The 17,260-nt window shown below is 42.0% G+C and overlaps 3 long non-coding RNA genes across 5 annotated transcripts in view; 1 reads left to right on the top strand and 2 right to left on the bottom strand.

The window, feature by feature from the left end:
* Window positions 1-5,388: 5,388 nt before the first annotated feature.
* Window positions 5,389-6,654, bottom strand: LOC310902726. Of its 2 annotated transcripts, none has more exons than XR_014586928.1 (3): window positions 6,152-6,654; window positions 5,951-6,053; window positions 5,389-5,586 (listed from the first exon to the last, which is right to left on the bottom strand). It is a non-coding gene; the product is annotated as an uncharacterized lncRNA (long non-coding RNA). The 2 variants fall into 2 exon arrangements; XR_014586929.1 differs by having other exon boundaries at window positions 5,389-5,580.
* Window positions 6,655-8,059: 1,405 nt separating this feature from the next.
* The window catches only part of LOC310902622, an 82,899-nt gene continuing 73,698 nt past the window's right edge, over window positions 8,060-17,260 (bottom strand). The window contains exons 9-12 of one of the 2 annotated variants that reach the window (XR_014586837.1): window positions 16,922-17,044; window positions 16,020-16,100; window positions 11,549-11,737; window positions 8,060-8,074 (exon numbers count right to left, since the gene is read on the bottom strand). This is a non-coding gene — a long non-coding RNA (uncharacterized lncRNA). Of the gene's footprint in view, window positions 8,075-10,697; window positions 11,738-16,019; window positions 16,101-16,921; window positions 17,045-17,260 lie in introns of those variants that run through there. The other variant, XR_014586840.1, reaches the window with a different exon arrangement.
* LOC310902624 lies at window positions 11,916-15,187 on the top strand. The gene is made up of 3 exons (XR_014586850.1): window positions 11,916-12,795; window positions 13,642-13,882; window positions 14,772-15,187. It is a non-coding gene; the product is annotated as an uncharacterized lncRNA (long non-coding RNA).

The raw sequence follows: 17,260 nt of genomic DNA, 5'->3' as shown, positions 1-17,260 counted from the left end.
GTCACGGTGCCATCGCCCACGGTGCCCTGGCTGGGCACTGCCTGCGCGTCGTCCCTGTGCATGGAACATGCAGCAAGTGTTCAAAACCACCATCAAAATAAAGCACCAGAGAGATCTGGGACAAATACTAACTGGGTGTAAGCAATAGCCTCCACGCATGTGTCAAAGTCCAGAAGCCTTTGTGGTGAGAGCACGGCACGCAGTGCTGAGCACAGGGCAGTGGCTGCCACCCACCTGAAGTGGTTCTGGGAGGAGGTTGTTTTTATGCAAAAACAACCACATCTTCCCAAAGAATTCTGCGTTTTTAACACTTAGAAAGGCATAGGATCAATTATTTCACAGGACCATACATCTCTAAATACCTATACTGGTGCATATATGCAATGCCTTCAATAAAACCATGGTGCTTTTACCATTCAAGCTTTCCATTTCTCTATTTAGATGACATTAAATTTTCTTTTCCTTCTCCCTTCAAAACCAACATAAAATATTGAGTTTTATTCTGACCCTGAAAAATGACAAGGTTTTTGTTGTTTACTAATTTCTCTCTCCTCTGTTCTAACCAACAAAGTGGTGATATCACACTTTCTCTTACTGTGCATAAACATGGTCAAGCTCACAATGTATAAAGGATCATTCTGTATTTCATTTTCATCAGCAGTTCTCGTAATAAATGTAACAACACGTGTTTGCATTTCTAGCATATGTTGTTTGCCTTTCCAGCGTAGCAGCTTCTGAGAGGCTGATACCCTCCAACGTGACAAATCTGACTGTGGCACAGGAAGCATGAAATCTTCAAAGAGCACTGCAGCATCGCTATGAGTGTCATGTGCATCTACGTACATCTCACAGCGGGAGAGCTTCCTAGGGAAACCGGTCACTTAGGGAGTAATTAATGTAAATCACTGTTCCACATGTTCCCATATACACTTGTTCTGCTCCAAGAAGCTTGCCATACAAAGAAGGAAAATGCATAAAGTGACAGCCATGATCTGTTAAAAAAGAATAAATCCAGTAAAACCCAGTAAAATCCAAACCAATACATCTGTTAAAAAAGGAATAAATATCCAGCCTGTGTGGGACCTGCAAGACCTCCGGGGCAGGCAGGAAGTTACGGCACGTGTCCAGGAAAGCTGCACCTCCTGCTTATGCCATATATCAGAAATGGCCATGTAGCATCTTTAAAATACAGAGCAGTGTCAGAACTTTGGGAGAAGGGGGGCCCACATTTGCAAGTTTGGGCCCAGCCCCTGCATACCTAAGGTCAACGTTTAAAAAAAAAAAAAAAAGAAAAGAAAAAAAAAAGATCTCTAGGTCCGTGTTATCACCTCTAGAAGTCAAGGACTCTCAGAGCCTCTGTGGTCACCACAGGACCTTAGAGCCACGAGCAATGGCATGGATCAAAAGCCACTCCTGGCATTTAGGAGTAACCTGCAGTTCTGAAGAAGCAGGAGCCTTACCCCGTGTCTTAGACAGCACCATCACCGAGCAGGAAGCAGTCCTGATGAATTATTAACGCATCTGATTATCAAGTTCAGAGCAGAGTTTGTAAAAATGGTGCTCAGCATGTTTTCTGTGATGGTTTTTGTGTACATTTGTTATTTAAGTGCATTTTCCATTTTCCTGCATACTAAATTCGCTACTGTTAGCTAATCTGCTTCATGTCAGATGAAAGTTAAGATAACATGAATACTTAAAGGTTCCATTTGATACAAATTTTTTGATAAGACACAGCGAAATGGAAGAAATTTCCGAAATAATTCACTTGACATTTCTCTACAGTTCATTTCCTTCATTTTCATTTTGCTGGCATCTCATTTTCTCTGCAAATTCTTCCATCCAGGTTGTAAATTCTGTAAAATGTGATAGCAGTCAAAGATGACCCTTTCAAAGCCACGCAGGTGACACAGAAACTCAGGACTTGATTTCAAAATTGACTTAAAACATCTCATTGAAAGTCAGTTCAGGTTTCTAAGTTGTTTGATCCCTTTTGAAGATTTTGCCCAGCCTCCCTTCTTTCTCATAGACATTTTTAACAAACACTCTGGTCTTCCGTATCCTTCCTGTACATGCTCACAGTGTACAAGTAGCTTGTACACGTCTGAGCCATTCGGTGCCTCAGCAAACCTGGAGGTTTTTTTTTGTTTGCTTGTTTCTGTGAGGATGGTTGGACAGTGGGGCAGGCTGCCCGGGGAGGCTGTGGGGCTCCATCCCTGGAGAAGATCAAACTCCCTGGGCACGTCCCTGAGCCACCGGCCGTGGGGACCTGCTGGGACAGAGACCCCACGCTGCTGCCAGCCCTGGCCTTCCTGGGACCTCGTGGTTGTACAGTTCTTCAGCTAACTGACAAATAAATCATGTTAAACCCACTCCTTCAAGACAAAAAGATAAAAATATAGCCACCTCACTTGGTATGAAAAATTCATGTACATCCAGGAATTTGCTTCAGAAAGTAGCTTCCATTATTAGATATTCAGAGGTATTATCTCTACCAGATTTTGCAACCCTTCCCTCCCCCAGCTGAATGAGGCATACAAATTGGCCCTGTAAAAGCTTCTTGTAAAACCACATTATAATTTTTTCTCATCATAAAATTACTATGAACTAAGATAAATAAACAGTATCTGGATATCCATAGCACATGGGCAATTTCTGATTGTTCCAGGAAGATGGTAAGCAAATTGATGCTGCCCTTGACTTTGTGCTCTATTTTAATTTTATATGTAGCATTTTCCTCTTTCATTTAATGGAAACTTGATTTCTACAGAGAAATAAAAAAAAAAAAAAGAAGAAACAAAACCAATGTGTGATTCAATGCACTGTAGCCATTTATAATTTCCATACAGTGGGTTGGGGTGGAGGTGGAGGATTTCTCAACATATAAAATATATAATACATTTCTTTGGAAAGGAATGAATAGTGCCTGTCAGCCCAGACCCACCTGCTAAGCGATGCCCTCTCACTCAGCCCACACTCAGAAATTGAATTGTATGCTTTTCCTTGGCGTTTTGTAATGATTGGTTGAAACATTGCCCTACGGGAGCGGTGACTTGGTGGTCCCCTGCCTGCAATGTGCTGCCTCCCACCAGTGGAGGAGAGTCTTTGGGAACTGGGTATTCAGTCAGCAACATCTGAGGGCTTCCTCACTGGGGACTGCTGTTTTGCCTCAGTAATTGATATTTCCCACACAATGCAGACGTCTTTTGTTGGAAAGGTTCCTTGTAATCCTGTTAAGACACTTTTTAGGTTTCCAAAAGTGCAAGGAGGAAAACATAGGCTTAAGTATTTGGCTTGATGTAATTCAATCATTTATACCTTAGGTGGCTCTTAAAAGGGAGAATGCAACCATGACACCTCTGTCAGATCACTTGTTTGGTAAAATTGGCTTCCATGCTAATCAAGATCGAAGTTAAGTAATAATAATAACAAAACTATGGTAATAAACTAACACATGCTGGTGCGAGGCTGACAAAAAAAAATTTACAGTTCCATAGTCAATATGAATATGAGTTTATTGATAGTATAAGGTACCTAGCAGCTGAGAAAAGTTTGAGAAAGTCAACAAGACAGGTATATTTATCAAAGGCAGGGGGGATAGTAGTCCTTTGGAAATGTCTTTATGATTGTTTCAACACCATCCTTCTACCATGTGGTGTTAAGTTGAATTTTGCTGAAATAAAGCTGTGACTTTCTGGAAAATCTCAGTGTGAAAGTGAAATTTAAGGAAAAGAATAAATGTTGTGTCATGCTTAAACTCAACCTAATACAAAAACACCATTATTGTTTTGAATAAAAAAGTCAATAAAAAGTAGATTGTTTGGTTTTTGTCAAGCCTGCTGGTGGTATACCAGTGTGAATTATATTTCCTTCCTTTTTTTTCCATTCTTTTAAATGATCTGATCCCACACTAAACTTCAGCACCAAGTGCTGACTTTCTGCCCAGCGAATCTGGGACTTGTGCACTGGGTATGAGAAAAGAACAGTGGAAAACTTGTGCTGCTTACCAAGCACAAGCGCCTCTCAGGTTACAGAAGCCAAGATTGCAAGATTAAGAAGCCATCCTTTTGTTTGCTATGGCATCTTTCCAACACATAACAAGATCTCTTGCCCACATACATAATTATTTCTCCTTCTGGACCACTGTGGCAGATGGATATATTAAATATCAACATAGAGCCCAATTCATATTGCCAGAATTGTGATGCTTATTAGAGAATATTAAAATTCGGAATGGTAATAATGGCTATTGTTCCTCCTTTTCTGTGCGGGCCTAGCTTGTGACTTGGGGTCTGTTTTACAGACGGACGTGGTTCTCATGGTGCAGGTGGCTCTGACAGAGCAGCCCCGCACGGGGGGAGCGGCACCTGCACGAGGATCGCCAGAGGCTGTTGAAGCTCTTGGGGCTGCAGGCGCTCAGGTTGCACCACGCTAGACGTCTCCCCCCAGAGTTGCTCTTTCAGAGAGAGAGTCCCTGGATTAGCCCCAGGATTATTGCTGGAACTGCAAATAGCACAAAGCCGGAGCTACTGGGTAAAACCAAGCTTCACGGGGTGCTGGTGAAGGAGTTCAGGGGACATGGGGAAAACTGGGCAAAGCCCCCAGTCACATCCCTGCTGCTGCACACTCCCAGGACACAGTGTACGTGTGCCACCCAGGGGTTTTCTCTGCACACAAGAGCTCCTAAATATCCCCTTGAGCCGATTTGTGGGCAGGTTGGCACTGCTGCCAACTCCCATTTCCTTCTGTGCAGCAATGCACTGAGTTGTTTCAGCACTGAGTGGAGATCTCTTGCTCCAAAGACTGAAACCATCCCAATAAAACCCCCCCACACTAAATCCTTCCTGGGGCAGCCATCAGGCCAGCTGTGACCCACCCAGCACAACAGCAGGTCCCTGCCCACAGGAATAAACAAGAAGTGAGAGTCAGTGTGGGCGCTCAGGATGGAAATTTCCAACAGCAGAGTGGTGAACAGAAGAGCAATAGATGCCCCAGGCAGGCTTCTCACAGATGAGTATGGGTGTGTGGTGAGAGCCTTCATCCCCTGCTTTGGCACTTGCACATCCCAATCCTCCTCTCGGGCTCAGCCGGCCTCCCAGGGCTCACCTCCTCCCCAGCCACTGAGAGCCCGCCCTGTGATTTCATTTGGGTTAAACTAAACTAAATAGAGCACAGCTATCTTAATCTCTCTTTAATAAAGCTTAACAAGAGCAGCAATGCCTGCAGCCCGCTCTGTACAGTCTGGTAATTCTCCAGAACGTAAACCAAAATGGGTCTCAGACTTTTCCTCTCCTATTTCTGACAGCATTTCTCTGTTTTCACCCAATCCATTTGTATAAAAATCCATCTCTGAATACTTTGAAGATAAAAAAGCTGAGGTACCTCACCAAGACAGGGGAGTAAGCAAAGACGAAACGCTCGATGAAAGCACAGCAGCAGTACTTGGTAGCACTCCGAGGCACTCCGAGCAACGCCAGCAGGGTTGTTTGGCATTTAACTTCCACGAAGCAAAGCCCACGGCATACAGGAACATGACGAATGTAAATGTCCGCATACGGCTGGCCAGGAGAGGGGCTTGTAAATCTTTAACTCATCAGAAATTAATTGTAAAGTTAGGGGAAATGCGTTTGGACAAGTTCAGGCAACAACTGGCTATTTCATAGCAATTAATTCTGTCTCCATTGTCTGTTTCTTGTACCTAATTTATCCCCTGCCAAATCAGCCAGTCTTTCAGTGTAGTATGGCAGCAGCCCCAGCCTCTCAGGTGTAGGGCTGCTCCTGCAAGCGCTGCCCTGGCAGTCCCGTGTGTTTCACAAACATTTAACAGCTTCAGTGCAAAGAACTCTCTTTGGTAACCAAAATACAATACATTTACTAGATGAATTAAAAAAAAATAGAAATAAAAAAGACACACATAATGTAGAAATAATTAACAAGGGTTTGATCTTCTTACCAAGAAACAGATATGGTGCAGCAGGGCCCAGTTACAGCATGAAGAGCGACTTCCCACACCACTAGATGTTCATATACAGCCCTGAAACAGGGTGGAAAAAATCCTTTAAAAAAAAAAAAAGAGAAAAAAAATATATTAAAAAAATACATCTATATATTCTGCAGACAACATCCAAAACCAAAACAGTTAGTTCATATACACCTATTAAACATGAGGGTCTCAGGACGGTCAACGTCTAAATGTCTGCAGTAAATAATGTGAGCAGCTTTACTTTTTATGATTCCCCATCACTAATTGCAAACGTCCTATTAACTTCAATTACAGCTACTGAACGTTCAGTAGTCATGCAATATTTATCAATCTAGCTGCGATGACCCCTAGATGTTTTTCCTGAGATATGGCTAATTTTGTGTAGTACTGGAACCAGATAATGTGCCTATGCAGTGCAGGGAATATGTGTAAAAGCATTAAAACTCTCAGGAGTGAGTAACCAAACAATAAACACATCTAGAAAATTCTTCAAAAGCTCTGTGCTAAAGCCAGAAAGGGTGCTGTCCTCCAGATGATGCCCTCTTTGATCCTCCTCAGCCCCTTGCAATGACAAGGGGATGTCTCAGGCACAGAGAGGGCAATATTCAGCTCAAATTGCCCTTCATTAATTAATTAATTAACTCTGACCCCGCTCCCATTCTGCTGCACCTCTCCGGGCTGTTAGTGCCCAGGTGGTGTCACAGCACTCCCACCTCGAGAAGCGCTACCTGTGGGTGTTGGGATGTGGGATAAAACTCACGTGATGGTGATGATGATAACTGCTACGGTGATGAGGGCAGTAAGCAGCGCGCGTGATGGGAGCTCCTGTGTGGTTTCTCACCAGATCACCTCATTAAGCAGCGCTCGCACTTGAAGCCAGAGCTGCTACCCCAATGCACAGTGATTGGCACAAGGCACCCAGAATTAGGCCTGGGAGAACCACTCCATCAGCGTCCCGCAGCCCAACAAGAAATCAGGGGATACGCTATAGACCATCCTACCTGTTTCTTCCCCTGTATGTCCACTACGGGCCCTCCTCATGCTTTGCAGACCAGGGCAGGGGAGCGCCCTCCCGAAGCAGCAGGGTGAGCGTGCAGGTGGAGCCCACAGCCCCACCTCACGTAACTTCTAAAACAGCTAAATTCCCCAGCTGCCTCCCTGCTTTGTAAGACCCCTGGCTCATTTTCTCATGAAAGGCTCAAGGGAATTACAGTCTCCTATAAGAGTATTCCAAAGAAGAGGAAATAGCTGTCAGAGACTTTAAAGAATTATTCCAGAAATGGTAATAAGCACTATAAATGATTCCTGTATTTTTCTACACTTAAGAGCATTTATCACAGCTATAAGTTTTAAAAGCCTTTAAATTTTTTTTATAGCTGGCAGTAGATTTTTACTGGTATGTACTATATTAAAAAGAAAAAAAAAAAACTTGTGATCCACACAATGATTATTTTGTACAAAAGCTGAAGTTTTTCATTTTAATTTATCTACTACAATTTATCCTTTTTGTTCTTCTGTATTTTTTTTCCTAACCTATTAAAGAACTTCATACTTATGAAATTACCACTGTCTTACCTTTAAACTAGTTAGATTAATTAATTGTGTTCCTTTATGGAGCAAGATGGTTGTACTGATCATATTTTTGAGTCTAAAGATAAATAAATTTATGAGAAAAAAAAAGAACAACCATAACAACAACAATAAAACTTGTAGAAAGCACATGTTCAAGCTGCTGGTTTTGAAGTTGGAGACAGGAAAAGAAAAGAGAAGAATGCTGCCAGAATCACAGGAAAAACTCCACAAAAGAGCTTTTGAGCTAAGCATTGACCCCTAGGAGGCTACAGAAGTAGGAGATAAGACACTATTTCTGTTTGATTTAAAAAAAAAAAAAAAAAAGGAAGACATTTATGTTCTCTGTAACAAATACATGTTTCTACCAGGAACGCGTGATGGCCAGTTTCCAGCAGTGACTGCCAGGAGCTCTGGCAGCAGGGATCTCTGACACCCAGTTACACCCGGAGAACTCACGCGGGGTCGCCAGGGCTTACACGAATTCTTCTCATGATGTTTTTTGTTTTCTCCTCCTAACTGCACCTGTATGAAAATATGAAGGCCATAGAAGATATTTGGAGTGCAAGTTCAAATGGTTTGCAGGAGCTATGGGAAAGATTCAACAGACACTGTTCAGAGTGAACTGCCTTGCTTTGAAGGCACTTCATGCCAGATAAGCTTACTATTCCTTTACGTACTACAAATTCAACATTTCATACTTAACTACTACGGTTAGGTGCTGAGTTAAACCTAACTTGTATGTTCTGTAGATCAGACACTTCAAACCTGCCCCAGCTGCCTGTCACCCGGAGGGAAACCAAGCCATGTGTCAAGCAGACCCCTTCTCCCTGGGGATGTCCTTTGTCCACCAGGCTGCTGGCACAGTTGAACACTTCCAGCCCCTTTGCTTGACGCCTCGCCGTGGCACAGCAAAACAACTCAAGCATTGTTGGTCCAGAGATCACGGAAACCGCAGAGGTGATTTGTGTAGGGCTGGTAAAGGCACCGCCCTGCTGGAGAGGAGGTCTGGGCTGCACTGCAGGCTCCTGCGTGTGGCCTGAAAAACGTCTCAGTTCTGGACATCAGAGGTGGTTTTAAGCCAGAGATCAAAGTCCTCATACTTGAGTGTGTACACAGAAGCACATCACAGCAAACCAGAATTTCAAAAAGAGCGACGTTTATGGAACAGGGACAGCCCCTAATTTGTGACTGTGAGTATCAGTGTCCAAATACTCAGTCCCTTTAGATACCCAGAATCATTACTGGCTTTGGTTCTCCATCCTGGCGAGAGTCAAGATCCATCTCATTGTCACTGAAGTCAGCGAGAAGCTTCTCACCACCTTGAGTGAGAGCTCTTGCTCTTACTGCTGTTCCATTTTTATGGTCTTCATCCTTTTGTTGGAACCCGGGTGCATATTGCTTACTTGGGGACCAAAGTCAGCACAATCACTGACATAGATCCTGCGTGTCATGAGCCTGCAGCTGAAAACACGTATTTCTTCAGTGACCAAGCAGGCAGAGGCTGAAGTGTTCCTTTCGAAGTTTTGGAGATTTCTTGTTCAGATGACTACCAGCATCGGTGTTGGTTTGCTTATCCCAGTTACAATATGTATGTTACACATTTTGCAAGCTAGGAAATAAAATAATTCCATTTTCTATTGATGATAGCTGATCAATATATGCTTAGGAAGTGTATAATGACCGTGCTTTCTGGCTGTAGATTTAGTTTATGTGACTAGGTAGGAAACTGAGGGTAAGGGAGGGGATTACAATAAAGGGAGAAACTTTACAGTAATTAAAATTACAGGATTTAAGTGTCTAATAAGGACATTCTTACTAGCTGTTGCTTACTAATCACTAAGTAGCACGCAGACAGTGCAGTCCACTTGCAGGCTTCGGTACACAGACATTTCTCAAACCCTTATTTCCAGATATCTAAGACAACTTTGTTCTGGTGTAATCTGAAACAATATATCGTACTGATCTCACATTCACAGACATCGAAGTTTTTTTCTATCTACAAAGCGTGAATCTTGCTCTATTACAACACTCAAATCAGGCGAGCAAACATACCTGTTTGATGTCATTGTTATTGCTTCCTGAATTTTGTTTGCCCAGGAAAGTAAGATATGTATGTTACGAAACCTCCATAAAACTTGTCTCTGGTATAGAATATGACAACCAGGCGGACACGGTTCATAAACATTTGTGATGTATTAATCAAACCAAGACAATCTTCCCTCCAAACATGCAGGTAACCGTGTAAACAACTTTGTCAGCATTGACATAAAAATATATGATTTAACTCATTAATGAGTGTGGATTGTCATGTTTAAGCTGATTGTTAAGCACACAAGAAATAAAAAATGTGTTTTCACTGGATATGCCAACGGTATGCGTGCATATAGCTAGCAGAAAAGGACAGATTAAAGACTGCATCCCAGATAAAAATGCAATCCTGTCAGATCAGTGCCATTTCTATAAGTAAGAATAAGACTAACACTGCCAAATAGATATCAGGAAGAGAATCCATTAAGCATTATTGAAAGTCAGGGTATCCCCTCCAGCTAAGAAAAGTTATTATTCTGACAAATGTCAAGTGCTAATCTAGAACTAATGGAATTTAATTTTATGAATTGTTTTCATAAATATTCTAAAACATCTTTTGAGAGACATATTGTATAGTTTTAGATCTGAATTCATAAAGATATTTTAGCATAGAATATGAATAACTCACTGCAATAATTTTATCTACGTAGAGAAATGATATTTTATTTGTTCGTGCCTCAAACCATAGCATCTCAAGCTCCCTGCCTGCCACAAGCCCAGTAAAACACCAGGGAGTGTAGGAGACGAGCAAGGGGGAGCAGGCAAAGCCAAAGCGCTGCTCCGCAGAATTCATCTGCCTTAGATAATATGAATCAAGAACCATTATTTTATCTCTGTAGTGAAATAGTACTTAGGACTGTCATTTCAGAGGATGCATTGCTTTCTTCTCTCTTGTTAGGGAATCCAGAGAGAGGAGTGTTGGATGTCCCATGCTCTTCGTGCCAGCCGTCTGCTGTCAGCGAGAGACGTTTTCTCTCTGTTCCTCCTTCCCCCAGAAGAACAACGTTAGAAGGCGGGTTTAGAGAGAGATGAGAAGTACTTCGCAAGGCACAGCAAGGGAAAGAGAGAGACTGGAACTCGTTTGTTTGTGTGATTTGGCTTGTTCCTAGGATCACTTCGCAGGGCAGCCGCTGGACTGAGCACTGCCCACCCTGGCTCTGAGCCCTCAGAGAACAGGATCCAAAAACCTGTGCCCGTCTACTTCTGGATTTCTTAACGAGCAAACGACACCGTGTGTATTGTTCCACCATCTTTGCTGCATGCAGCATGCGTTCCTAACACACGCGGCAGAAGCCAGGGTTTGTGTCTCACTCTCTGAGGCTGGAGGCAGCAACCGACGTGTCCAGCAGAGAAACCACAGCACCGGGCACCTGGTGTCCAAATGCCAGCCCCTGCTTGCCTCCCACTTCAAAGTGTGTGCTGCAGGAGTAACCCCTCCTCCAGTGCAGCATCCCCCGCAAAGCTCTTCTTCATACGAGTTACACACCCTCCCTCTCGCTCAGACTGCAGGCTACCGCTGAGAAGGTGACAAAGCCGGCATAAGCGATAAAGGAACGAGCACTCCGCCTGCCTTTCCTCATTCTCCGACTAGTTGTAATTTTGCTTTAGCTCGGGTTTTGCCTCCAAGTCTCTGGGTGGGGGTGGCTGTGCAAGGGGTACAGGGCTGATGGCGTGTCCTACCCGGTGTCATCCTTCCCTCATTTCAGCCTTTCGGTGATCCCTGCTGCTGGGTGCAGGAAGCATTTCTGAACATAGCATTTGGCAGGAATTAACTCTTAGTGAGGGGAAAAAAAAAACCACATACCTTCTAATAACATTTCCCAGGCAGCTGTTAGATCCTTAGCAAAGAGACGTTAGGTGCTCTACAACGCAGCAAGGTATTTCAGCAGTAAATGAGATAATGCTGACCTGAATTTGTTCCCCAGTATAAGGGTGATATGGAGAATCATTGAAGTAACAAGCTCCCACTTCATCGTCCTGCAAACTTCAGTGCAATGTTGTTTTTGCACGGTGACATTTGTGACCAGCATTGGTGCCTTGTCCACAGACTTATTTCTTGGCTGTATCCGTGTGCAAGTCTCCATTTGGCTTTCATGCCTGCCATCAGAAAAACAAGATATTTTACCCATGGCAGATTAGCTTGCATTTTCTTAAGGGAAGAACGTGTTATTTTATAACTCCATCAGCTGAGAAGCCAATGCTGCTTTCTGCCTATTTCCCATCTAATTGTGCAGTCTTTTTACACATGGACAGGGACAGAACAAATATCACTATTATTAGTGGAGACAGGTTCTGCCATTTTGCTCTAACTCATTAGATGGGAACAACCACACTTGTGACAACAAAAAGGATTAAGTGCTGAAAGTTCAAAAAATTACACTTTCTAAAAAGGAAAATAACTGTGATAATGACCTTCTTTAACAACTAAAGAAGCCTTTAACAACTACAGAAGCCCTGGCTGCCCAGGGCTTGGAGCACAACCATGGGTACAAAAGGTGAGGGGCACCCCAAAGCAGTAGATGTGGAATACATTTTCCCATGATGCTTGTTGTCCTTATTTCACCCTTTTCCACTGCCAGATCGCAAACAAGAGATGGGAAAAAATAACTAAAAAAAAAAAAAGTTATGGTTGATCAGAACAATTTTCAACCGTAACTTCCCAAAACAAGAGATCTGCAGAGCAGCTTCTCCAGGGAGCGGCTGCAGCTGCTCCGCTCCCCTCCTTTCTCAAATACAAGTGGACACTTGCACCAGAACAGAACTTCTCCTATGAAAACTCTGACTTCGAGTTAATCAGTTTCTTCCTCCCTTCCCAAAACCCCAGCTAAACCACTCCAGGTCACACCCACTTTTCTGGGTCAGTTTTTAAGAGTCAGCTACTCTGCTCGCAGCAGCTTTCTGCAGCTCCTGACACATTAACTCGATAGTGGGGCACGAGCAGAGAGGCATTGCCTCACATCTCCTCTTGCATAAAAGCTGTTGACTCCAAAAGTGTTAACTTTACAGAGACTTACATGGTTGAATACTCCTGCTGACAGAGATATTACTTCTGTCTATCACAGTGGAAACCTGTCCAACGAAATTTCTTATCTGTCACCCAGATGTAAGCTGAAACTTCTCCGGGATGCTCTGGTTATCTGTCTCAGAGTAAAAGGGTGAGTGCCACGTTGGGAAGTGATTTGTATAGATCGCTGGGTTTTAATGATAAGTGTAAAGTACTTCCCCTCTTCAGGGGTGTCACTGAAGAAATCGAGAGCTTAAACGCGATCTCCTTGGAAAGCAATTTGTATTGCAATTACAAAATACCGGGGTGCGTGTCACGGAGAGCTAGTGGATTGCAGGGCTTTAATTCACAATTTACTGGAGGCAGGGCATTATGCCATAACTGACGTCCTTGGGATGTGCAGTGTATTCAGTGGTAACATCCACATGTGAAAATAAATTAAAGACCTTTCTCTAGCAAAAACGTCTGCCTTTGCCTAAGTGCTTTACTCACTGCACACCCAGCTTTGGAGGTAACCGAAGTAGCAAGGCAGGAGTAACAGCTCCATCAGTTTGCTACGCAGTTAGTTAGCATGGCATCAAAGAAAGCTCAAAGATCACCTCTACGTTAACGAACCTGGACATGAGAAGTGTCAACCCCCCCACATACACTTTTTTTTTTTTATCAGGCAGTGGCAGAGGTACAACTGGAATGGTCTTAACATTTTAAAATCCTTTTTTATCTTTAGACAAAAGAAACATAACCACTGTATACATATTTTAAACTATATTTAAAAATATATTAGGAAACTTATTTAAGTATTATATAAATAAATTAACTAGTTTTTCTTTATCTCTAACCGTTTTATATTGTCTGGCAAATCATCTGGACCATATTCTTTAAGAATAGTTATAAAACCTAACAGAGGAGGAAATAGACTTTTTGCAGTACAAGTTACAGCAGTAGATGAATTCGCTTTAGAAATACAAAAGAGATTTTATTTGTCTCATTCTTCCAGGAAAACTACTTTTGGGCTCATCTTTCTGACTCAGAAAAAAAAAAAAAGTAATAAAAAGTAAATACAAATCAGGAAATCCAGGTAATTTCAATCACATTTGAAGCCCAAGGACTCTGCAGAGATCCCGCTCTGTCCCTGCAGGTACAGCCCATGGGGCAGGGGCACAGCAGCACCAAGAACCCAGACTGGGTGAATGTGACCAGCCCTGCACTCCCTCATGCCTGGGAACCACCACTGCGAGGTGAGTGGCACAGAAAGCAGGCCTGACCTGAGAAGAAAATGATATTATTCCAGAATAATGTCCAGAATTTTATTTTATGTTGATAGCTTGCATGACCATGATCTTTAAGGAAAATAACAGAGGGCAGCATCCCCTTGCTCCCAGCCACACCCTGCTGCATCTCACAGCACCGCCCATCTAATTTTTTAATGTTTTAGCTCTAGGGACAGGCTATTTCCAAAAACTTGGAATTATTTGGAAAGAGTTTAGTCTATCACGTCAATTATTAATATCAAAAAAATTGTTACCTCAGGAGCATGGTGATTGGCCTGATCTTAAACCCCAAGTGGGATCAATTTTCATTATGAAAGTATCTGACACTGAAGTTTTGAGATGAACTGTGAGTTCTACATCCTGTGAACTGGTCAACAAAAATTGCCCAGATAATGCAATATGAAATAATTAAGGACATGCTATATAATCACCGCATTAAATTCCTAAGCTGGCTCTGACATTACTCGAAGCTCAGTAGGAAAACTAATAAAAGTCTCCGAGAGGTTATTTTTCCTGTGCTGTCAGCACATTGCTAGTTAATGACTTCTAGAGCAGGTCAACTGAAAAGGGGTTTCTTTCACACTTATATGTTACTATCATGATTTTATTTCCTTTGTCAGCTATTATTTCTACACTCCAGAAGCCGTGAACATGATTTTTGATTTATTTATTGTAGAAAATGATTATTTTCTCTTCACAATGCAGCTGATTTTGAAAAGTTATTCTTTTTTATGGCTGCATAGTCCCATCTTATATCTCAAGCACCACAGCAAAGGAATGCTGCTTTACAATTACGAAAGCTGCATCTATTGCTGTTTGACTTGCCAGCCTTTATTAAATCTGCTTTTTATCTCAGAAGCGTGAACCTGAGGAGTGCCTGCATGTGAGCAGCACCTGCAGGGCCGTGGCCGTTGTGCTGTGAGCTACCTGCGGGCAGCGCCGTGCCAAGCCCCGCTCGGACGTCGGCCTCCTGGACACAGCTCACGAGGAGCCAGCTAGAGCTACCAAACGCACCTGGGCTTGGGAGTTAAAAGTCAAGATCAAATTTATCTTTGGGCAGGGTCACCGTGGGAAAGGTCTGAAATAAAGCCTTATTCGTCTGCAGCTCAACCCCTGTGATCACATCTCTAACTTCAGGACCACGCGTGGCTGCTTTAGGGTTTGGCAGCGAGTTACCCAACAGAGCCGAGGAGCATCGGCAGGGAAAGAACTGTCAGTGCAGCTTATGTGGTTAAGCTCCCGCCCCCCCCGCCCCAAAAAAAAAAAAAAAAAAAAAAAAAAAGAGGGTAGATTATTAGGAAGACACCTTAAAAGGGAGAGCTTGTGGTTCTGATCCCCTTTGCACACACTAGGTAAAAACAACTTTGATCGCTTTAATGACTTCAGTTCTCAATTCAAGCAAGCAAGGGCATTGTCCTCGGCAAACATCGCAGCCCAGTACCACCAGCTGTCCCACTGCTGTCCAAGGCAATGGTAGCAACCTGAGCTCTGGTTCTAGAAGAGGTTAAAAAACACCGTCGCTAAAGATGCAGTCACCACAGCAACTTCCAAAAGAAGTGGCCAAAGCAAGCTGCACGCCGTCCCAGATATTTATCCATACAGGGCTATGTTTCCCTTCAAGAAACCTGAACAAATTTGAAATGAACTTTCAATGAAATTTTAATACTTATGTATTTTCTGCACACAAGTGATGGCGGAATTTGGATCGCTGTCTATACTTTTAAAAGCAAAGCTTTGAATAATGAATGGAAGGTGGGAATTAAAGAGTTGTCTTCTCTAGGAGGAAATGGAGTTGGACTCTCAGTCTTTTAGTTTCCTCATCATTAGCTTTATAACCAGCTTCTCGCTATTTCATGAATATTAGAAGAATATGACAGTGAAATATATTGTAATTGAAAGAATATTAATTAAGGTTCATCTCATATTCTATGGCTCTCTGTAATATCATCTGAAAAAGAGTCATTATACAAAGCTAGAAAGTCATGCTTTATTCAGGACAGTGTTATCTTTTTAAGCAGATGTGAAGTTATTAATTTAAAACAGTAAAACAGTTCAAAACCTGTATTCTTCATTGTTTCAGATATTAAGAAAAGCTGTTACTTACTTAAGCAGTCAAGATTTTACTTGATTAATTTTCTTTTCAGGGAACAGGAACTGTGGGTTCTTCATGATTATAACTTTCCTCCTAACAAATCAATGCAGAGAGCAGGACAAGTAAATTATATCCACACCAGCCACAGTACGAACTGGCGGCAAGCGCCCAGCATAATTCATTCCCTTTATTGTTTCTGATACTTTGCATTACAACATATCAGTTTTCTCATGCCAGAAACAATGCGCACTTTACTGCAAATGAATGCTACCAGAGAAGATGCATAATTTATTCCTTCTATTTCTCTTTGCTCATAAATGCCAACTTAAATACTCCAGGGATCATCCATTCAAATAAGTTATCACGTTGCTTTCCAGACCTGTAGCTACAGACAAAAATTGCCCCTCAAGAGTTTTATGACCTTATGGAAGTGAATCCTTTTATTTTTTTTTTGGAGTGGGGGGAGGACGGACTTTTTTTTTTTTTTTTTAAATATGCTTAACAGAAAATGCTGTCCTTAGTCACAAACCTACTGAAAAGGTACTCATGGCTCCATTATGGTTTTTAAGGCGTGATATAGACAAATATATCTAGACTTTTGCAGTGATAGAGTAGTTATCTATGAAAAGCTGATAGTCAGTCACCGTTCTGAGCCTGATTACCACATACAAGAGACTTGTATAATTAATAATAATAATAAATATATATAATATATATTATATATTATAAATAATTAATATAAAGATATTAATATAAAGATGAATTAGTGATAATATTGTTCTTTCTATTATTTTCTAGAAATTCAGCTGGGCACAGAGCTCTCTATGGAAGAAACAGAGCTTTAAGATTCAGTAGACATCACTGTTCTTATCACTAAGAAAAGCTGTTACTTACTTAAGCAGTCAGGATTTTACCTGATTAATTTTCTTTTTGGAGAGCAGGAGCTGTGGGTTCTTCATGATTGCAACTTTCCTCCGAACAAACCAATGCAGAGAGCAGGACAAGTAAATTATATCCAGAACAGCCACTCTGTGAACCTGCCCACAAAAATAAATAAATAAATAAAAATTAAAAAATAAAAAATAAAAACCACAACTTTTTTCTAAGAAAGCTTTGAAAGCAAGTTTTCTATTCATTAGCTGCCTCTGGGCTCCAGGTTAGCTTTTACAAATAGAGGGAAATAAATTCATCAGAAAAACTGTCCCAATTCTGAGGGATTCATTGATCCCTCAGACACAAAAAGGGGATACAAA

This window comes from Anser anser (assembly GCF_964211835.1).
Source record: "Anser anser genome assembly, chromosome: 7".
Lineage (NCBI taxonomy): Eukaryota > Metazoa > Chordata > Aves > Anseriformes > Anatidae > Anser > Anser anser.
This window is presented reverse-complemented; position numbering and strand designations above follow the sequence as displayed.